Genomic DNA, 24,762 nt, shown 5'->3' with positions numbered 1-24,762 from the left:
TAATAAGAAAGGATTAGAAAACAGAGTAATTATTCAGCCAATTTATAAATTAATTATTCACATCATTAATGGATTCTGTGCTGTTATCCCAGGTAGCAAGAGTGTAGAAGGACTGGTAAAGCTACAGAGAAAATCAAACAAATAGATGGATCAAAAGAGGACAAGCAACAAAATGTAACAACTTCTCTGGGAGGAAAAACTGAACTAAGATTCTACAGATTCCAAAAGAGAAAATTAAAAGAGAAATTACAGAAAGGTAAAAAAGTATGAGCAATCTAAGTCAATTGGGAACAGTAGGGGTTTGCCTTTTTCAATTCAAAAACATCACATAAAATCACAGCTAGAAAATTCAAAACAAAAATATCTTTACAAAATGAACTCTAAAGCTATGGAAATCCCTGCTGCAAGATGCAATTTAGCAATTTAGAAAAATAAATCCAGCAATCAAACCCATTTTGAGTAGTTTATGATTTATTCTTAAATGTTATTTCTGGGTTTCTGGCACTCTCTGAACTACAAACCACTGAAGAATGAAGAATGAAGAATTCCGTGGGACAATAACACTGTACCCTATTTCCTCACCCTCTTAACCAGATAAATTACAACAGAAAAGAACTACGGTAAATGGGTCTTTGCTCTGACTCAGTGGAGAATTTTTGTGCTCTGAGTAGCTGACAGGCTAAGACACACACTGCAGATTGACAGCTCAAACAGTAAATTGTACAGTCCTTGGCAGGAGTTTTGAAGGGAGTTTTGAAGCTGCCAAGAGTTCAGTAATTTTCACAGCACCTGCTTGGCCATCCTGGATCCATCCAACACTATTGGGTGTTCAGAGCTCAATTCACTGGCCAAATGCACCAAAGTATTCAACATCCACATCAGAAATGGAAGGCAGGGGACACTCTCATGCAGAGAGTGTCTTAGGCAGGCAGATATGGAGGGATAGAATGTAAGAAAATAAAGATAGTGCAAAGGTAATCTCACAGCTGAGGAGTTGCAGCTGTACTAATCACCAAAGATTAGGAACAGGCCTGCCCTTAATTGGCCACAGCTGAGTCCAATAATGATGATTGCTATAGAAGAGGGGCTTAGCTGGGTGAGGAGAGAGTTGGGGTTTGTTGGCTGTGCTGTGAAGAAGGAGTCAGTGCTGTGGGGAGATCCCCATGAGAAATCACCGAGAAGGTATGGAGCTTTTGAACTAAGATTATAACAGGCAGACACTTGCGGCCTCTCTGAAATGTGTGGCTTGTCTTCACGTGGAACTGCTGATGCAGTCAACCAAAACAATAGGGCCTTGCACTGACAGATATTGCTACATCTAAATTGGAGAAGAAGACATTATGTTTCCAAGCCTGCAGATAGGATAAAAAAAAATTAAAAATAAAAATATGGTTTTCCGTTGCTCCTTGAGGGAAAATAAAATTTTGGGAGAAGCATTATCCTGTACTTACACTCTTCCCACAATACCCTCTGTTGTTATTCTCATAAACAGGACACTAACTAGAGAAACACAGATGCTCCCATGCTCTTTTACAGAATTTGCCCATGTATATCTGGCTATGTTTAGCAAAATATCAAACAGTCTTCAAAAAAGCCTGATAGTCAGCATATTTTAAAAGGAATGAAAAAAATGAGAAAAAAAAAAAAAAAAAACATAAGACTGTGGCATAGCTATGTAGTTCATTCTTCAGAATGTCTTTCTTTATTAACCATAAAGAGAAGCATATCTCCCTTGGTCTGGTGCCCAGCTGACCCAGGTGTTTTCTGTTCAAGAATTGCTTTCTTACAGACACAATGTCCTCATGCCAGTGACAGCAGGTGCACTGGTGATGGAAGAATTGTGCAGGTCACCTGCTGCAGCTGGGAACTACATCATGGCTCCTGCTTTTTCCTGAGGTAGTGGAGGCAGGGCAGTACAGATCCCTTCAGAAATCTGTGAGGATTTTCAGAGAGAAGAGACAGGGTCCTAGAGCTGGTGTGTGACCACCTGCTCTCAGCAGGGCAGAAATTGCCTGTCAGCCACAGCTACCAAGAGCTCTGGGAGCTGAGACACGGGCAAGGAGCTTTCCAGCTGACCTTGAACAGGAGGAACCAGGGATATTGTTCAGAGGATCAGAAATGGCATTCCCACCACACCCAAATTCACTGTCATAATAAGCCAATTCAGTAGCCTGAGACATTTCCTCTGAAAATGAGATATTTCCTCTGGTTTATTTTATATATAACCAGCCATTTTATATAAATTTCTTTACTTTTAAATAACTTAATCAGAAACTGTCACCAAACACCTCTTTGATTCTTCATTTCTAAAAGCTTCAGTTGCTTACAAAGGCCTTTACAATCCAAGCTGTTTAGAAAGTCCTATATGACATGAAAGTAGCTGATCTGCCAAGACAGATCAGCCTTCTTAAATATCTGTTGTTTTTCAGGTGGACAACATATGTTCTTGAAGAAAGAAAAATTCAGGCAACATAATAGTTAACTAATGAAAGCAAAAGAATTTCATGTAACAGGAAAATCTCCAAAAAAAATATTATTCTGGAGCTCACTTTCTTGCTCCCAGCCTTGTACTCCTGTCAGAAAAGATTTTTAAATTTAAATCAGTGCCAAAACATTGGTTAAAGGGCTGCTTTGTTTTTTTTTTTTTTTTTTTTTTTTAAGCAGAGATCCTTATCTCCTTCTTAGTCCAAATTATAGTCAAACACTTTAGGGTTCCTTAGACACTTATTTTCCTACTGAGCCTCCCTTTCCCAAATTAAGGTTTGTAAGACTGAAGAAGGCAATGTACAATATGGGCATTACATTTTGCTGCTGCACCTTCTTTAGTTAGGACATCAACAATTATGAGCTGCATGCTGTCTTGAGACAACTTTCACAGTTGTTCTTGTTTTCCAGGGACTCCTTTAGTCACCTCACTCTTGTTTTGTCCATTCATCCAACAGCTCAAATCTATTCATACTCAAGGTCTATTTCTCAAAATCTATATTTTATTTTGAAGGTGATATGAGGAAGCTTTCCAAAGAATTACAGTGAAATAGAGCCATGGCAGGGGTGGAGATTTTAGTATCCATAAATCGACCCTGACTTTATAAAGTCCCCTGTACTGAGAAAGTAGAAAAGAATATTATTTACATGTGAAGTAAATTTTCTGAGAATCCTGGCAAATGTGGAAACTGGGATATTTTTTGATTTTGCATGAGTACCAGGTGTTTAGCTAAGCAGCTGAAGGATGGCAGATAGATTGAAAGGTATATGTGGCTGGTGGATTGACCAGCCTGAATTACAGGAATTGACTATTCCTGAATTACAGGAACTGAAATGAAGAAATAAACTGATAAATGTTTTGGGGGCTGAAAGCTGAAGTAATTAACCTACACATTAAGTATCATAATCCACATTTTGCTCTTGCTAGCAGGAATCCCAGGAAAACAGCAGGGCTCTGTGTTGAATGTAAGTAACTACTTATGTGTAAAAAGCACAACAGTAATAACTGAAAGATAAATTTACCTATTTGGTATTTCACTAAGCATTTCTTAGCCCATTTCTATCCACCATTCAGAGTAAAAAACACTTTAAATAACCTCTGCAAATGGCTTTGAACAGGCTGCATGTACAAGCTCTATTTCTGACTTTACTGAATAATTCTAGTAGTTTTCAATTAATGTCAACAACAGACCTGCAAACATATGCTTACTTTTAACAAACTCAGGTGACTTACCTGAATTTTATTTTAAAGGTTGTCTCATTTTTACATCATACACTTGAATTTAATTTTACTATAATGGTCTCTGTTCAGCCAACAGCGATCTTGGGGTTTTTTTCTGAGTGGATAATAAAAAGTCAAGTACCATTGGCAGTAAGGCATTTCTGTTGTTTTTTAGTTAAAAATCACATTTGCAGTAATTATTTGAAAACACCTACATATTTCATGACTAATTCTAATTTTTGACCTTCTGAGTATCTAAGGTATAATTTATGTTTCAGGGAAAATGAGACAATACACAAAAATTAGTCTATGATATTATAGTCATGATATGTCTGGATGTATTCTCTTTATACCTCTAGTTAAAATTATTTATCACTGGAATGTGAATATACTGAAAAGATAATGCTTTTATTTCATTTCCTATCTAGGTAACTGAACTATAACTTTGCCATTTCACTCTGATGTAAGTTCATTGGGATAAGATGTAAGTTTATAATGAATTGTTCTTTGAAAACACTGAAAGATTAAATAGCTCTCTTCTATAAAAATCTGTAAAATATACCTAATTTATTAATATTTTTGAAAGAATATTCTGAAATTAATGGGAAAAACCACAGACCTCTTATAATCATACATGCTAGAAGATATCTTATAACTTACCCTCAGAAACTTTGTAATGACGGGCTGGGCCAATCAAATAGATTAACCAAATAAAACATACACAACTTCTCCTATACTAAAGCTATCATATAGTTGAATTTATTTGTCTCCATTTAAAGTTTTATAGTTCAAGAAAGTTTTGGAAATATTTATTATAAGGAAAGTGTAATCAGGCTTCTTTTGAAATGCATTGATAGAAAAACAAAGATTTTATGCCTGAATTATACTTATTCAATTGCAGCATTTCTCTGACTTTGAATAAATAAATATTAGTAGATAAAAATAATTATTATACATCAAACTAAACACTGAAGCAATCTATGCACACTCGTGCATATTAAATATATTTTCAGTTGCAGTTTTCAGTAACTGGAACAGTTTTAACAGTCTTCATCTTAGATTTTGAAATATCTCCAAGATAAAGTACCTATGGTTTTTCAGTCCATTTTTTTTTAAATATTTCCACATAACACTAAAATATATGGTAATAATTTTCCTCATTTATCCTAAATATCTGATTCAACTTTTCAACAAAATTTCACTTTTTAATATCATCAGCTAATCAATATTTGTAATGAAAATATAACAACATACTCTCAGGATTAACAAAATACTGCTGAAAAGAAACTTCAGAGAATATTTTTAAACACTAAAATATTTAAGATATTGGCAATTTGTATAGCTATACCTTAGAATTATAAACACTTTTACCACTTGTTAATCAGTATTAGGAAATAAGTAGTTTGACATTTTATTCAGATATGGAAAACAAGTAATGATCCAATATCACTACATTTCACTAGTTCTAAAAATGGGACATTTAGAATAGAAGGGTAGCGCAAAGGTGTACAGGAAAAATATATGCTCTTTTTCCAATAGAAGGCAAATTATAGGTAGCCCGAGAGATAAATAGACATACTAGAAATATTTCAGGAATGAAAATATTATATTTAAAATTAACTATCTCTAGTTCCATAACTGAAACATGATATTTGGAAATTTAAGTAATTTTAAATCGTTTAAATTTTAAAACATTGCTTGTTTTTACCCAGTCTATTATTTTCTATTCATTCATCACTAAAATATATTCCCTAATAGTGTCTATAAGCAAATACATCTCCTTAGTAAAGAGCAAAACACAGTACTCAAACCACTATTTTGCACAGGAACACAGAGCAGTATTAATTTAGGTTTTAGTGGATCCTTGTCTCTAGCTTACCTCAGAAATAAGTTCTCCAGCATATGAGTCTTGGAAGTCTTTGCAGCACATTTCTGCTCTGCTGAGGCCATACAAATATGCATATGCTTTATATTTATGTATATCATTCACACAGAAATATGCTATGTTAAAGAGCCTCAACAGCACAATGTAAGGGAATTGTGGATGGTTGTGAGAATATCATGTTCTTGAAGAGCTTCATAAAGCATAAGTTATTAAGTAAGCACTGAATTCAGCTAAATAAAGATGAAAGCTTGTCAAAAAGTTGAAATGATACCCTAACAAATTGACAAAATTAATATATTATTATAAGTCATGAATAGTTTAACCACAAAATTAGATGGGCAGATATGCTGTTGTTCTCTCTTTAATCAAATTACAGAATCTCTCCATTGTAGGCACAGACATGCAATTATATTTCCATAAATAATTATTTAAATTATAATCGAAACATTCAACTCCCGTGAATATTTAAAATATATTCATTGATGTTGTGCTACAATGTAAAAGAAAAAAATATATAAATGCTGCCACAGGTAATTATTAGTGGCTTGGCTGTCAGTTAGTCAAATCAACTAAAAGACCAATTACTCTGACGATACCCAGGTTGGAAGGCTGGTTAAAGTGTTCATTGCTGACATTAGGCCGTGTTTGGCCAGTTCTGATTCCACAGCAGTGGGGCTGAATTTCCTGTGAATTATTCTAATGAGGATATTTTGCATTTGAATTCACAGACAGTAACTTGTTCTCAGCTTCAATCTCTTAATCTTGCTTAAACCTGTTAAACACTCAGACCACACTTCTCATGATGCAAGCACTGAATTACATTTCTTGCTAGAAAAAATAAGGTTTAAATAAAGAAACAGATAACAACACAAAATGTTTCCTGCAAACCTCTTTTTCTTTCAAGCATATCTGTGGAGACCTGAATAGATCATGTAGGAAATTCTGCTTCTGAAAGAAGGCAAATTGCTCTTGAAAATTCTACAGACAGAGTACAACCATGTCCTCCTTATGGAATATGTTTCCCTTCAGAAACATCAAACCCAAGGTGATTTTTTAGATGACTATAAGCAGTCTGGAAGGACTTATCAGTCAGATGAGCAGCCTGCATACCTGACATCTGTGGTCTGCTGCTGTTGATTCACTTTCAGAGAGCAGTGGCTATAGCACTAATTACATTCAAAGACCTGTAGTACTTTAATTCTTTGCTTTCATTAAAAAAAAAATTACACACAAATAAATTTAGGGAAGTAAATTAGAGATGGATGGCAAAGTTCTTAAAAATATCTCCCCAATCACTCTGAAGAATATTTTTAATTTGTTCACATATGGTAAGAGCAAAACCAGAGCACCCTAAGAAATCTCAAGCTTTACTCTCCACTGCTCAAAAATTTTCATAATTTTATTCAAAAAATAAGTCTACTTGTCTTCTTCAGTCACTACAGAATTTTAGTACTACATATTGCTGTAAAGATGTATTAAACTAGCCACTAAAGCATTGGGAGAAAAGACATCTAGGTGTTTCAAACCAAATTCAAGTATTAAGCACCATAATCATGGGTTCATACCCCGGGTACTACATCAATAATTGTATCTCTCCTTAGACAAAAACACACTCATCAGTTGGTTGCTAGTTATGAATGTTATTCCTGCTGCAAAAGAAAAAAAATAGCGCATATGAATTTTATAGTTTTATTACATATTGCTAACAGGTAAAAAAAATAAGTAGACGTCTTTTTAATGCAATGAGATTCTTCATCTACTAAACAAAAATTAATGGCTGAGTGAACTCCATTTAAAACAATTTAAAGACTGAAAATATCACAGAAATTATATGGAAATGAATCAGTTGCTCATGCATTTTAAGTAAATAAGGCAGAGACACTTTTTCACCTCTTTAGATGCCATGTATGTAAATAAAAATGAAAACTTTTTAAATAGCCATCTTGTGCTACATAATAATTGGCAAAATTACCAATTCTTTTATTGCTTACTGCAAGCACTTGCAGTTTCCCTTGTCCATTACTGAGCTCCTGAATTGAAAACGAAGAGCATCATTATTTAGCTGCATTATTAGCTAATTTTAGTAAATCCAATTAGTTTTAAGTACCTGATACGTTAATGTATTTAGCTTGCCGTGTGTCCTGCTATTGGATTTCTTGAGACTAAAAATGATTTAATCAAAATGTGAGCAGACATATAAAACTCTATTTGTCTTCTTTTATAATGAAACATCATTTTTAATGATGGAGCACTGTATGATGTGATTTGACTTAGAATATAAGCTTAGATTAGCTAGTACTTGCAGTTAGAAATTGCAGAGATTTTATTTGGTTTTATTTGTTGCATTAGTATTTACTTGAATCAGATAGTAAAAATGGAAAATGCTGAGGTGTATTTCTAGCTCGGCAGAAGACGAATATTGGTTCAAACTTCACTGTACTAATAGATATAAGATCACTATTAAATGTTGCCTTTTATTAATCAATTCATCTTTGGAAACTGTCAGCAATGCAATTTAAAGGGAAGAAACTTAAACTATGACAGTGTAATTAACACATAAGATTTGTTTTGCTTCCTGTCACTCTTAAATGTAAAATGTTAACATTCTACAGCACTCTCCAAATTAAAATAAAAAACATAAGGTATATAAATCCTTACTAGAAGTATATATCTCTTTATAGCAATCACCTTATTAAAAGAGGTGAAATTGTATAAAATATAATTGCAGAAGCATTATTTTTAAACAAATATATAAGGTCTGTTAAGTAACATGAAAGGGAAAATATGCATTTTTTTAAAATTCTACAGCCACTTGATCTGGGATTAGCAGATCTTAGGCAATACTGTATTTCCTTAGACTGCAAACCCTCAGGAGGTTTAAGCAAATATTTTTTTTACCATTTCAGGATACAGTCTCTCCCGGGAAAAAATTACCGAGCCTTTTTCTCCTAACATTTTATACCAAAAAAATAATTGGCAAATAAGAAGAATTTAAATTCTAAGAAATGAATAGTAATGAACTGATAACTAAAATATTGCTTAAAGGTTCAAATACTGAGAGGTTGCAATAATAGTACTATTCTGTTAAGCTATGTATACTTCATCGAAGCCAGCGGAAAGGAAAACATACCATATCACCACCATACCGCAGGCATTGTCATACAGCCTAGTGCAAATTCAGAGCTTTCTCTGACTGTGCCCAATAAAACAGCCACAACTATTTTTAAATACATCAGGAGTCCATGACCCCATAAGTAGTAACTTCCCTTTCTTGATGGAGTGCGCATCTCACTTTTGTAAGTGTCAACGGTTTCTGGCTGGCTGGCCAGGGACCACGGCATCCTCTGCTTTTCTCCCAAAAAGGCCATGTCATTCTTATACAACTTAATCAGTGGCTACATACAAGAAAGCAACACTGCAGCCTTTCTGATCATTTTAATGAGGACCCCTGGCTATTCAGTCATTGAAATATAATTGACTCGCTCTTCTCTTATTTTCATAATAGACACTCCAACCTAGACCACATTTATTTTGCTATAAGAAATGTCAAGAAAGATTGGAAGTTTTCTGAGTGTCCCCATTAAAACTGAAAACATGCCACCCTGTCTTTTGCATTAGCTGCAATCATTTTGTATAGAACTCATTATGCAGATAGAAGATGCAAATGTTTCATCTATCTCACATCTAACCAAGCTGCAAGTGCCAAGAAAATAAGCAGGAGAAGAATAATTTTCTTTCTATGTCTGTGCCTGCGCCTGTGGTGTTTGCATTGTTTCACAATGCCAGTGCCCATGTGTATGCACGTGCTCACAGACAGCACACACACAGCTCCAAGTCCTAATATCTTATTTCAGGTAAAACCTAAAGGTTGCTTGGCACACATCCTCACAGCCAAGGAAGAGCATTTTTCTCAACAGAAGCAGCTCTGTGTAAAAATAACTATTACCTTAAAACCGAGTAGCAGAAACCATTTGAATGAGAAGATATCATCATGCACAAGAATGCATTCAGTGCTGTGTTTTAAATAGAATAATGAGCATGTGCATGTCAAATGTGTTATTTTGAATGAGTCCTAGTCACTTCCTATGACCACCCAGTTCAGTAAACAAAATATCAGGTAAGGAACTGCATCTACCATACGCTAAGTAAGTTCTGTCCATATCTGGCTGGGCTGTGACACACATTTCCCAGCTGAACACATTATACAGGATATCTACCATGAAAACTCATTCACTGTTGACTTAACAGTGCAATTTGCAGTGCAAGACAGAAGATATCTCTTCCTGTCACTTATTAACACATACAGCATCTTACTGATCCTACCAGTAAATACTATCCCCACAACATCATCACTTCTTTAGTAATTTAAAAATTTGACTATGCAAGTGTCATTACTTAGCATACTACTAAACACTCAAAATAAACACCTCACATCTCACAATTTTCCAATCAGGTTTTCAGCCCGAAAAACATTCCCAGAAAACTTCCATGACATAAACAATGAACAATGAAAAGATCAAAAATATAATTGCTACGAGATCTGATATATTTAATCCGCGTTCGAATAGAGAAAGTGGATTGATTTTTACAAGACTTAGAAAATGTAGGAAATGTACTTCTGTTCTGATGTGTTATATATTATTACAAAGGGGACAGAAAAATCATACTTTACCTTCAAGCAACTGCATACTGAAATAATAGAAAGGGGTGGCAAAACAGATATTTTAAGTCAATATTTAATGTCATACATTATCATTTTTGCTCACAAGAGTCCTGACAATTCCCTTACCCATTTTTAGCATAAAAACATGAAAGTATCATTCTTTCTGGCATATTTACACAGTTTATTTTTGACATCCTTACATCCAGGGCTTGAGAAGGAGTGTTTCTGGGCCTCGTTTCAGCGGGGCGCTGTGCACCAACCCACCCCAGCCCTAGAGCAATGGGGCCGGCTCCTTCCCGTCTGCCCCATGCTTGTCTTCTCCTACAACTCAAAGATGCTGCTGCACGGCACCTTCAGGATAAAAGGACTTCTGAGCATCATGGAAGCTATCTGTTTGCATGTACATCCTGTCACCAAGCCACGGCCCCGCGCGCTTGCACACATTTCCCTGGGCCTGGCAGAAATAATCAGCGTACAAGAGGGAGGGGAAGAACCCCTAGGCTTCCTCTGGATCAACATCAGTGCACACGTTCCTGCTGCTTTGGCAACACATGGGTGTACCTCACAGAGGACTTTCTGCACAGCAGCAGCACTTGGATTCTGACAGATAAAGGTTTCAGTAGTGCCAGCATATACAAATACAGCTTTTCACACATTGATAATGTCATGTAATTTAAATGTCTAGAAGTGCAGCTATTAAAGTGACTTTTATTTACTCTTTTGCTGCAGCTACTTTACTGATTTTATTCACAAAACTCCTAGATAGTGAGATTTCCACCAGGTTGGGTTTTTAATGGAAATCATGACAATTTTTTTCAGCCTTCTCATGAGAATTTCATCTTTAATTTGGAATTTTAAATAAATACATCAATAAGTAAATCCTTGCTTCTAGCCCAGTTGTGTGTTCAACAAGAACTGTAGCAAATGTCATTCTTAGAGAGAAACCAAGAAAAAGTAAAAACTTTGCATCTGGTTTCACAAACAATCTCTCACTTTATCATGCCTTTAAAGTGAAAAAATTTCATCAGAAAAGCTAAAAGGGCTTCTTTCTGAGAGCTCCTTGGCTGCCTGATGTTTGCCAGGTTCCAGCACGTGAGATGGAACTCAGCTGGCAGCAAACACCTGAACTGTTCCCACTCATCCTTCTTGTCCTATGACACTTTCGGGCTGTGGCCAGGCATCAAATGTGCCTGACTTCTCTGGCTCCCAAACTACTGCATGACCCTTTGGCCATCCGCGTAAAGGAGTTCAATTCTTGTCCGCTTCTTGTTATAATCCACTTTAGGATACATTAATAGTCTTTTTCCATAGGTTCTCATCCTGCTTCTTGTCTGTTGTTAAGAAGTCAAAAACAGCCTCCCCTCTGGTCTCAGAAGTACTTCTGTTTCGCCCAGACAGTCCATCCAGGAATAAGCAACAAGATCTCACTCCATGCCATGGAAGGAGAGGAGGTCAGAAATGTCAGGAAGCTCCAACCCTCACAAGTGTTGTCCTTGAACTGTCTCAATAAAGATGCACTTGGTCTGGCAAAGCAGACTCACAGGGAAAAAGAGAAAAATGAGAAGGACTAACACACAGGCAAACAACCAGTTTTGGAACTCAGTGGATTTGATTCTGTTTCTCTTTTCTCCTGTGAGTTGGAGAAGGAAAGGGCAAAGAGACTCAGCATCATCTTGTTTTCTATGTAAGAGAAGACCCTTTCAGTCAGGAGATTATCACAAGCTCCTTAAAATGATGGTATCAGGACCAAGTCTGCCTCACTGGGCGGAGGACCTGTATTGCAGTCCAGAGGGATGTGAGTTAGAAAGGTGCTTGTGCCAGCCCATGTAGGTAAGTGCTTCCTGTGACAAAGAGAAAATCCTGTTCAAGGCACAACAACATCCCTCTATTGCCATTCTTCAGCAAAGCTTCAAGTCCTCTCTCATTGGCCTTGAAGACCCTCCATACCCCGTCATACCCTGTCTTCCTCGCTCACCTCTCCCTCAGCCAATTCTTTGCTATTTTTTAGACTGTTCCCTATTCCAGGAAACCAGTACTTCTTTTCCACCCTGACATTTCTGAGGAGCCACTTCTACAATCTCTATACAAACCTACAAGAGAACTGTTTATGCACAAGAAGAGGATGACTTCAAGAGCAGAAAGGTTGCAGGAGGAGAATCTTACTGTATTTAACCCCAAGGAAAGTGAAGTTTAGCTTCTTCAATTTGCATTTCACTCTAATTAAAAATTAGCTTTAAATAGTAATAAAAAATTAGTTTTACAAAAAAGACATAGAATTATTTGCAGGGTGGGTGGTGTTTGTGTTAACTGAGAGTGGCAGAATTCAGACCCTCTGTTTTGTACTCTCTTATCAAAAGCCAGAAGCATTTCTTTCTACTTGCTTTAGAAAAAAAATCTATCAAAGCCACAATGCAATGGGAAAATAATCATACAATGGGTTGGAAGGAACATCCAACATCATGTAGTTCCAAGATCCCTGCCACAAGCAGGGACACATCTCACTAAATCAGGTTGCTCAGAGCTCCATCCAGCCTGGCCTCGAACACCTCCATGTGTGGAGCATCCATAACTTCTCTGGGAAACCTGTTCCAGTGCCTCAGCAAAGAACTTACAGCAAAGGTCTTACATCAAAGAACTTCCTCCTTATACCTGAACCTACTGTCTTTCAGTTTGAAGTCATTCTCCCTTGTCCTTGTAAAACCATGGAAAAATATCAGGGTCTAAAATTATGTATTGTACAAAAAGCAGCTTTGAGAACATCTTTTCCCTGCAAACATCTCCATGCACCAAGTGGTCATTTCACCCTTTTGTTTACCCTAATCAGAGACCAGCTGTCACCCACAGCAGCACTGTGTCTTGATCAGAGTTTGATTTATTGGAACAAACAAAAAGTCCTGACTAATCACATGTAAATCCAGGATACTTTGGACACCCCAAAGGAAAAGTGGGCCACTGGGTAGAAGAAGGAGATTTATGGTCACTTTCCCACTAAACCTCTCTGGACCAATGTAAGAATACAGCCACCAGTAAGAACTCTCTGTTCTCTCAAGTAGGCTGATGGAGAGGAGAAACAGTTGTTGCTGGAGTATAAATAAGAAATCTAACAGCTCAGACCACTTTGCTGTGTGCCAAAGAGAGATAATAGATTCTATCAGGAATTAGGCATGAAATTACTTCTTAGAGTCCAAGTCCTACTATCTACTCAATACATTTTTAACAATAAGCCAGCAAAGGCTTTAGGAAGTCAGAGATCTTTAAAAATTATCATGGAGCCTGGAAACAGGAATAGCCACATGGTCATCATATTGTGACATGTTTTCCACACTTGCTACCTTCCACAAGTTACCAACAACAGTGGTAAGACCTGTTAAACCTGCCTTCCCAGGCTTCTATATTCACCAGGGATTTACTGGAGTCAATGCAATATTGTCCTTCTCTTCTTATCATTTATAATGTGCTTAGCATTTGGAAATTTTTGTAGGTTTTATATGTATATGTACATACACAGATATGTATGGGCACGCATCAAATGCTATTGTAGCTAAAATACACAGAGTTCGGTGTCCTTTATAAATAAAAGATTAATTCTTTTTCCCTTACATGGGGAAAGCATGTACTTCAACAAACTGAGCCAAAACCAAAATATCACTACAAAATTCTACTTTTGAGGAATTTCCAGTCAATCCAAAAAAATTAAATTATTTAAAAATCAAAAAAAACCTCTGTCTCTGGATTTTCAGACAATATTTTGTCTGTCTTTGCCTATACTATGTAATACTTCAGAGCTAAACTCTGTCCTGACTGATTTTTTTTTGCTTTTTTTCTTCATTTGAACAGGGGAAGCCTAGGGCAGTGAATGTCACTGGGAGTCAAGGTGCCTCACAGACAGGCACGCTTGCCTTCAGCAAATTTAGAGATTTGGTCCTCGGGAACTCTTGGTATTCCCAAGGAGAAATGGCAACTAAAAAAGCATTCTGAGTATCTACATTTCAGATGTAAACACCTAAATTATTCTGCAATCTTTAATCTCCCTGAGTAGGGTAGCTGTTTAACTGTAATGCAAACATCTCAGCTGCTCACCCTTAACTCTGTGCAGCCAACAGCACATTAAGAAAAAGTCTTATTTTATACAAAAGTCTGATATTTTACAAATATCTAAAAACAAAATAAATCACTCCTAGAAAAGCTTATCTTTCTCCACTGACCCTTAAGTGCAGAGGATGCTTTACTGGGATTTGGGGACCTACACTGCAAGAATCTACATTTGCTCAGATAGCCCCACTGCCAATTGTCTTTTTTTCAGTGGCAAATTACTGTGCATCCTATCCTAATAGGGAAACAGTGATCATAAATACATCAATGATTCTGAGATATGGGGATCCCTGACCTTGGTGATGTATCATATAAATCTCTTTTAACATAAGGGAAAAAACCACTGGTCTGTTCTTAAGTATGGTTATGTTCAAATACAAATGAAAGTTTCTTCCAGACTGTTAAAGCTATATGATTTGTGATGCAAATACAAGTTCATAGTAAAAGAGCTTACCATCAGGGTTTTATTTTGGCTGCCTATTTGAATATATTACCTCTGGGATTTAATCATGACCCTGGTAGTCACACCAAGTAATGTCTTGCTTTACCAGTTATTGCACAGAAAGTGTTTTTGGAAGGTGGCCCTTTGCCTCCAAAGTTCTGGGAAATATAAAAATGCAAAAAGAGAAAAGCAAGAAGATGCTAGTTTCCTTAGCTAAAGGTATTGTTCCAAGCCAGGAAGCTTGGAGTGTGTCTCTCCTACACTGAGGTCCAAGGCATGTACCAATATAGTTTTTCTCAAGTGTAATCAAGTTGACATCTATCTACACTGATTACATTTCAGAAGGGGAGAGGGAAATTCGGGAGGTGGGAGAAAGGTTCTCTTCTCTCTGGTGGCCTCAGAAGTATCCTCCACAGGGTAGTTTGGGCCTCTGGGCATAGCCCTGAGAGATGGGTGGTGCGTAAGGAATCATGCTGGAGGTCTTATGCCTCAGAGATGCTCTTCCCTATTCCTGCTTGTTCCTCAGGGGAGTAATTTGTTGCTGGTCTATACCAGCAGCAAATTACAGCAACCCCTGTGCCAGTTCAGCTTTCATCTAGGAACTGGAAGAGGCAGGGGAGTGAGGGACAGAGGGCTTTGGCCTTTGCCTGACCATCTGCCTGGTGAAGCACTGGTACTATTTAGTCAGTTTTCTGCCCATTCTCCAGTGCATGATGCAGGAGAAGCTACAGTGACTCTGAAGCTTCATAGTCCTGACTGTGCTGTCTGTCAAACACAACTCAATCTGCTCTTTTCTTTTGACTCTTGCAATTCACAATACAAGAATTTCTAAAAACCCTGCTTCACTGAAAGCCTTTTCGTATGAGGGAGACTGTGTATGGCTCAATTCTAAGCCCTTCAAAAGCCAGTCAAAGAAGAAATGCTGACTATTTTTTATTGTATTTGTGTAGTATCCCAAATGCAAAATAACACTGCTCTTCATTACATTGCTCTGCAAATGACAAGATCCTGCTGTTGCAGGATGCACCAAGTGAGTCTGGCAACCAACTAGCTGACCTTTATACAGATTGAATTTTTATTCTCCCTTTATGGTGGCAGTTTATCTTGATCCTCATTTTCAGCTCCTTGCATGATAGTTCAGCTGGTTTCTACTGCTGTTTGGTTATCACATGTGTTTAAAATCATTGTTACAAACACAAGTCTGTCCTCATTACCAACAGCATTAAATAAAGATCAGCTTATTAAGAGTGGGAGTGCCAAAAGATTGATCTTCTTTTACTGGTCTCGTATCCTGGGCAAAAGACAGTCAGGAAATCAGGCTCTTATCATTAATATGTTACAGGCAGACCCTATGACTTTGGATGTATCTCCTCTGAAGACAGCTAGTCCTTCCCCTGCCTGCCTGGTTCTCACAGTGGTTTTAGAAGACAACTCACTTTTTAAAATGTAATTCCACACACCACAGCTACCCTGCTGGTGTAATCCACACAGAAACCACTCCTCATATCTTCCTGTTTCTGCTTCTCCTGCTAAAGCCATTTTCTTGATCTTTGTCTTGTCCCAGTAGGTGACTATGGGATCACCAGGAGACCTGTGGATGTTTGTGTGTGGGAACCCTGCCTGTGGATGTTTGTGTGTGGGAAGCCTGCCTGTGGATGTTGGTGTGTGGGAAGCCTGCCTGTGGATGTTTGTGTGTGGAAACCCTGCCTGTGGATGTTGGTGTGTGCGAGCCCTGCCTGTGGATGTTTGTGTGTGCGAGCCCTGCCTGTGGATGTTTGTGTGTGCAAACCCTGCCTGTGGATGTTGGTGTGTGGGAGCCCTGCCTGTGGATGTTGGTGTGTGGGAAGCCTGCCTGTGGATGTTGGTGTGTGGGAACCCTGCCTGTGGATGTTGGTGTGTGGGAAGCCTGCCTGTGGATGTTGGTGTGTGGGAACCCAGCCTGTGGATGTTGGTGTGTGGGAACCCAGCCTGTGGATGTTTGTGTGTGGAAACCCTGCCTGTGGATGTTGGTGTGTGCGAGCCCTGCCTGTGGATGTTTGTGTGTGCGAGCCCTGCCTGTGGATGTTGGTGTGTGCAAACCCTGCCTGTGGATGTTGGTGTGTGCAAACCCTGCCTGTGGATGTTGGTGTGTGGAAACCCTGCCTGTGGATGTTGGTGTGTGGGAGCCCTGCCTGTGGATGTTGGTGTGTGCGAGCCCTGCCTGTGGATGTTTGTGTGTGCAAACCCTGCCTGTGGATGTTTGTGTGTGCAAACCCTGCCTGTGGATGTTGGTGTGTGGGAGCCCTGCCTGTGGATGTTGGTGTGTGGGAAGCCTGCCTGTGGATGTTGGTGTGTGGGAACCCTGCCTGTGGATGTTGGTGTGTGGGAACCCTGCCTGTGGATGTTGGTGTGTGGGAAGCCTGCCTGTGGATGTTGGTGTGTGGGAACCCAGCCTGTGGATGTTGGTGTGTGGGAACCCTGCCTGTGGATGTTGGTGTGTGCAAACCCTGCCTGTGGATGTTTGTGTGTGCAAACCCTGCCTGTGGATGTTGGTGTGTGGAAACCCTGCCTGTGGATGTTGGTGTGTGGGAACCCTGCCTGTGGATGTTGGTGTGTGGGAGCCCTGCCTGTGGATGTTGGTGTGTGGGAGCCCTGCCTGTGGATGCTGGTGTGTGCAAACCCTGCCTGTGGATGTTGGTGTGTGGGAGCCCTGCCTGTGGATGTTGGTGTGTGGAAACCCTGCCTGTGGATGTTTGTGTGTGCAAACCCCACCGTCAGCCAGCACACTCCATGGGCAGTCAGTGCCTGGTCCCCTGGCTGGCTCCACTGACCTCCACCTGTTACACTGCTGTGTGCCTGCTCACAAGCCAGTCAGACTGCTTCACTAGGACACAGGTTCCAGCAAGGATGCACTTGGATGGACAGCATGTACAGTATTGCAATATGTCCTGCCTTCTTTTTTTAAAAAAAGCTATTTTTTTACATGGTATGGCACTACAGCTTTTGAACTGCTGTCTCATGCTGCATTTCCATTTTCAGGGAAGTCACTGAAGAAGGGGAGGAAGCCTCATTATCAAAACACTAATTGAGAGACTTTCACATGCCCCTCTGATGTATCCATAAGGGCAATCCTTCTCTCTGTTCTTCATTAGAAAGGGAAGTTGATGGGCAGCACTTCTGTTTCCTCCTTGGTGGCTCCACTGTTTCCACAAACACTAAGTGTGATATGTTAGAAGAAGCCAGTAAATCCAAAGTTCTAGCCTGAACATGTGTATTTGAGCTTCACTTTTTCCAGTGCATAAGGAGATATTTGGAAAATAAATTGTAAAATAATGGTTTGCACCATCAAGTTGTATACAATAAAAAACTGCTAGCCAGTAAAAAATTGTCACCAAATCTGACAACCCTGGTAAATCTGCTGTCAGCTCACACAGACTGTGGATAGATTCATTTCTAACACACCAGGCCAAATCTTTTTAAACCAGAAATTGATAAAACAAGGTACACACACCTGCGTATTAAAGAATGAAAAGTGAATATATTTATCAACAAGAGGTATTAGCAGTTTTTCATTGACTATTGGTGTGTTCTGAGCTCTTTGTGGGGTTACAAAGAGATATGCAGACCAAACAAGATTTGGAAAAAGCCATACTTTGCAACCAGTGCCTAACACATTGTCTACATTCTAGCTCTACATCATATTCCTGCAGCAGCTCTTTCCAAGTCCTTTGTCTGTGCAGCCAAAGCCCTCAGACATGTCATTTATAACATGACCAACACCTTCAAACCCTGGGTACAAGCTTATCAAAACTGAAAAAGCCTCCAGCAAGCTCACTGGATCATTGCTTGCATCACTTGCCCACTGCCTTCCCATAACTCCCTCCACCATGTATAAATGAAATTAAATCTATCAAGCAAGGGAAAAATACTGAAGGAAAAGTACCAATAGCATAGGTAGAGCTGTAGTAGGGGAACACACTCAGATTAGGCTATCCATGCTGATTTGGCTGATCATTTACAAAACTTGGGTGATGATGGCTTATGAAAATAACAAATCACATATCAAAAAGATTGGGTGTATAAAGAATCCTAGAAAAATGCTCTTATCTGCTCACAAAATTCTCCTTGGAATTGAAACAGAGAAATTTTCTCATGGAATTAATAAATGTTTACATGTGGGAGAGGAGGGAATTTTGTAGCAAAGATAAGGTTACAATTATTACAACCCTGACAAAAAATAGTTGGTTTTTAAGAGCAGAATGACCATTCTCTTTGTTTTGATGACAGTTCTTCCTTTATATGGCACTAAACTTTAGCAAGATTTTCTGTAGAATTAGAAGAAAAAAACGGCAATCACAATTACCTTATTTTCTACTCTTAAATTATATACTTTTCCAACCAAGGACTTCACACTTTAAAGTATCAATATGACTGATCTGAGACAATTTACTGTGATTACACCAAAACACATTACTCCCCACTATTCTCTCATTGCACTTATGTCTAAATAGATGTATATAATTTTTAGAAATGTCGCATTGAAATTTTAAGTCAAACGGTTTTACTTCATCACCTCCCACAAGACAGGGCTGTTAACACCTGGATGGGCAACAAACTTAAGACTTCAATGATCCAGTAAAGCCCAGCTCTGAACTTGCCCTAAATTACTTAAATAACACACAGAGAACTTAACTTTTACACAGAGAATCTGTGTAAAATCTGTTTCTCCTTTTGTGAGACTTTTGATCTCTAACCATTTTAAATAGTAATTCCTCTGAAAATTTATTGCTCTTAATTTCAGTATTGTGTGGCAAAGACTTTGATATTTATTCAGATGAGATTTCCTGTGGGTAAATTTTGTGTTATAAGTTGTAAAAACATTGAAATCAGCACAGAGCTCATTTTTATGTGAAGCATTTATTCCAGTGGCTCTAGTAGATAGAAATACTTTAATTTTTTTTAAGACAGAACACTCTGCAAAGCATATTCACAACAGATCAGATTGCAATTGTTAACAAAAAGGGCTCCTCCTCTGCCTTGTAGGGAAAAAAAAAAAAAAAAAAAAGGAGGAAAGAAAGAGGAAAAAAAAAAATCAAGGTTTCAGGCAGCGAAGTAGTAGAGGAAACTTGGTGACATTCCCCTCCTTTCTATGCACCTATCTCACCCCATTTGCAAGCCGTAACATCGGCTCCACACTGCCCCGGGGATGGGAGACCAGAAGCGCTGCAAACCAGGGCTGATGTGCCTGACAGAGCTGCACAGCAAAGTCTGAGTGATGCCCGAGCCATGCCCGGCAGTAGCCAAAATTATGAGTGGGTTTTCTTTCCTGGAGCGCTGCATTCGACTACAATCACAAATGTGGCATGTGCAGCAGCCAGTCAGCTGCCAGTTGATTCTATATATATTTTTACATTAAGTTTTTGAAAGCCATGTAAGAAAAAAGGTTCTGCATGCAAAGAAATACACTGCAGCTTGGTGACTTACAGAAAGCTTTTGGGGGACACAGCCAGAGTGGTGCATTGGGAGATCTTGCTTGGCATGCACCTGAGTGTTTTCACTTAGGAGAAACATTCAAACTTGAGATATCTCTGTGTAACTGCTGTGGCTTGTCCCAGGGCAGATGGAATTCATTTAATGTAATATTGTGTCCTAAATCAACCGCTGCGAAAGATGGCATTCAGCTAATGAGGAAAATTAATCACAACTATTTATATCTGCATTTTGATCTAAAGGAGTTCAAATGTAAGCATAGAAACATCTCCTTAAAAAATTAAGAGGCCAAGGAAGACAAAATAACCTAATGATTGAAATCGTTTAAAAACCTTAATGCCTTTTCTACAATAGTTTCTAAGTTGCTAGATAAGTGGAGTAGAATTTAGTTAGGGGGCAAATCTTAGATTATACTGAAAATTAGTCATAAAAGAGTCATACCCTTCCATGACAGCTTTGAAACTTGGGGCTTTTGTCTATACATTCCCATCGTTTTGTAAAAACATGCAGCAGTCATTCTCAGATCCCATTTTATTGTCTGTTACTATGTTCACGTTCACAGATGAGTAACCCCTCTGAAGTGTCTAACTTGTGGTTTAACAGATAGTTTTCACAAGTGCCCACTGGACATCAGCTCTAAAAGATGAGAATCTGCACTATCTCCAGATTTAAACTTGTATGTTTAGATTTACAGCACTAAATAATTTATTTTGTTACGAAGGATAGTAGAATGTTTGAGAGCTGATGAGCTCTGTAGCTTAACCACCTATAAGAACTAAGTGCCTTCCACTTTAAAAAAAAATCTCCTTTTTGACATACACATAAGCACACACAGAGATAAAATCAGTAGCTCTGTTAAGAAAGGGTTGGCAAGTGGCTTTCCAAGATCTCCCATGTATTTTCACCAAGAACTCTAGGAACAAAACACTTGGATGACTAAGCAGCCAATGGAAAATAAATTCTTTTTCTTTTGTTTTGATCAGAGTTCTGTCGAGATACAAATGATCTGGGAAGTAATATCTGAAAGCCTACATTAAAACAAAAACAGAACTGGGGACAATTTTACACCCTCTCTGGCAAAGGAAATCAAATCAAATCTACAAGCCTTTCTGCTACAATTCATCCTGATAGAATTTGTAACAGCCAGGAAATTAACTCTAAACAATGAAGCTCGTAATGAAAACATTGTGAGTGACAACATTAGCATAATGCAGAGAGAGCCTCACTGACCAACAGTTAAGGTCCATCCCCCACCCACAGGATGCTCAAGTAAGAAAAAAGCAGGCCAGGTTTCTAGCTGCTAATCAGTGTTGATACAAGAGCAGTGTGCAGCAGCAGAAGAAAAAGATGAGATTAAAGTGAATATTGCACTAATGAGCATGTTCTTCCTGATGAAAGATTTTAATGCAGACTGTAAATCTCTCTTTCACGTGCTTATCACAAATGTTTCCATATGGTAAACTGAATAGCAGAATTATATGGGTAGGTGCCAATGAACATGTACTTAGGTCTGCAGCTAAAAAGGATTGAGGTGTTTTGACACTAAATTCTGCAAGGTGCAGCTTCAAGGCACCTGAATTTCTCCCATTCCTGTGCAAGGTCTATACTATTCTAGACAGTTAGAAGGTCTCATGAGCTATGTCTGTATTTCAACCCAACAGGAGCCAGTCTGCAGTCTGGAAGAGTTGATGCGGGGAACCCAGTCACTGCAGAATGTGCATTTTGTGGGCTAACATCACAGCATCCTTGCCTGATCTGAGAACACCATGTGTCCTCCTGAAGCAAGCTCCTGATTTCATTTCTTGCAGAAGAAACCAGATTGAGCACTGTGAGAGCATTCTGCAATGCAAAGCAGCTGTTGTCAATGGGGATGAGGAAGGGATTCAGCTCAGGAACACCCACCTGATAAAAATGAAAACATTTCCGCACATAGTCTTTGCTACCTCAATACATGTTGTTCAAACAGATTGCTCCACGAGTAGCAAACTGCCAGGACAAGCTGGAAATATCAACTTATGCCTAAACTATCCCACACTGGAGATAAAGTGTTATATCCACAAACATGTTGATGCTCCTCATTCAATTCACAGCCAGGGGCCTTCACAGAGCATGGGGACCTCACTGCTATGAGGACTTGTAGAGAAGCACCTCAACCTTTTATCCAGTCAGTGAGCTAAACAGGATTAGGCAAAACAGAAAGAGACAGGACTGATTAGAAATGTAAGTGCTTATATCAGCAGATAAAAGAAGAAGCCATTGGACATAGGTCCTCTCCAATCTGCCTGAGCATCTCTGCATAAAGGAAGAACCACAACTTCTATTTTGCTGAACTTGGTGATATTCCTTCAAACCAGCTGCTGCTGGATTAATGTGGGACTCAGCATGTGGGTGTTGTTGCCTCTGCCCTGGGAAACCTCCATGAGCTCTAGCATTTGGTCTGTGCACTGGGCTATGGGTTTGCAGATCCCAAAAAGACTTAGGAATAAAGTGAGATCCAAAGTATAAGCCTCTACATACTGATGTTCAGTACAGGGGGGAAAAAATAAAACAAAAAACTGTGATTTAATAAGCTCCTAAAGAGTTTAAGGGCTCCTAGTACTAGACATGCATATTCAGGAGCACAAGACTCCAGCATTACTGAAGAGCTTTTAGAAGCTGACATAGGTATTCACTGTTTTATTTATAAATTAAAGCACTCAGGTGCTTTAATTTAATAACTTAAATTATTTTTCTGCTCAGGATGTAATTTTAATGTCTGTATCCTTCTTATTTCTGCCTTAATCATGATTTGCAAAGACTTTAAAAAGGCTACTTGACATTTGACATGCATAAATCTTATCCACAACCTGTTAAGCAAACATGAGATGCTTTTGATGAGAAGCAAAAAAAGGGGGGGAAAAGCCAGTTTTCAGATCTCTTGGACTCTCTTAGTATCTGACAGCATCTATCCAATGCAGTTTTATCTAAATGAGAATACATTGATGTAAAATTGGGTGAAACTTCACATTCCAAACTGCAGAGAGTATACAGCAATGCAATAGCAGCTATTTTATGGGTTATTTTAAATTTAAATTCAATTTTAAACTAAATTTGAACTAAGAACATTAAGCTCCTTTTCTAGTCTATTTTTTAAATTGTCTAACTAATATTATATAAACGAACAACTTGAAACATCCGTAATCATGCTGAAAAATTATTTTGTTTACAGATCATTCAGTAATAAAGATTGAACTTCAGCCATGGTAAAAATAGCAATTAATTGACTCTTCTTTTGAGTCACATGGTAGCTTATGGAGGAAATTATATGTTTGTGTGACTGATAATAATGAATAATACACAAAGGAATTCATGCAATTATATGTCTAGTGTCCTGTAAAAAGAACCAGTGAAGGCACAAGATCCTTGTGTTAGAAAAGCTACCTAAAATGCCATCTGCAGTTGCCAAATGCTGGGGGAAAATATTATTGCAGCCAGAAACTCCAAAAACAAACCTATTGATCTGAACTAGCCCTGAAGCATGGGTGCAAAAGTGAAACAAACCAGACATTGCTTGTTGGAAGCACATGTATTTTTAAGCAAAATGTTGATACAAATGTCCAACTTTAGAGAATGAAATTAAGATGGAACACTGTGTGACCACTCTTCCAGTCCCATCCAGACATGCAAAGAATCCAACTGCAGTATGTTGTATTGCTCTTCTTCCCCCACCTCAGACCTGTCCATGCTCTGGCTACTTATTCCAACCTAACCATCTTGAACCAGATAGCTGATCTGGCTGCAAACTTATTTTCTCCACATATATACAGAGGTTAGTCTGCAGCTGTTCAGTGATCTTTTTTCACAATCTAAATCACCCTGTCCCCAAACACTAATTTCAGTATTATTTTCTAACACCTTCTGTCCTTCCTAAATCTAACGATGGAGTCTCACAACTACTAATCTGACAATAAACTGGCAATTTGAAGCCACCACAAGATAGCCAAACACTGGGTAATCAGTGACAAGGGAAACCTTTAATTCAGAGCAGTTGATGCTGGAGGCCCCAGGCTGTCTCTCTTACCACCATACTGTTCATTTTGGCACTGAATGGAAAAAGGTCCAGGCTTCTCTCTCAATAAAGGCAATCAAGAGTTAGGTCACAAAGGCCAAAAAAAAGAAGGCTACACAGTTTCAAGCTATGTTTTGAAGATCTTGTTTGCTATAACAAAGGTTGGACACAGAAGTGTTCCCACTCTGCTCCCAAGATTCTTCACACAAAGTCAGACATAAGTCCACCAGGGCTAATAAGTAGAATGGTCCAGATTCTGACTGAGGTAGTCCTTAACCTAGAATGTTCTGGAAGTTTGGAGGATGCACAAAATATGGGATCAGCCCATAAAAATTTTAGTGTTTCAGGTACACTTTTCCTTAAATATCTACTGCTGATATAGAAGGTGGTATGGGATTCACTCAGCCTTTGACTAGGGCCAGGTGGTGATACTTAAATTTTCATATTCTTGTCTCTA

The sequence above is a fragment of the Zonotrichia albicollis genome, chromosome 3, assembly GCF_047830755.1.
Source record: "Zonotrichia albicollis isolate bZonAlb1 chromosome 3, bZonAlb1.hap1, whole genome shotgun sequence".
Lineage (NCBI taxonomy): Eukaryota > Metazoa > Chordata > Aves > Passeriformes > Passerellidae > Zonotrichia > Zonotrichia albicollis.
The sequence above is the reverse complement of the archived record's forward strand: the minus strand, read 5'-3'. Positions refer to the sequence as shown.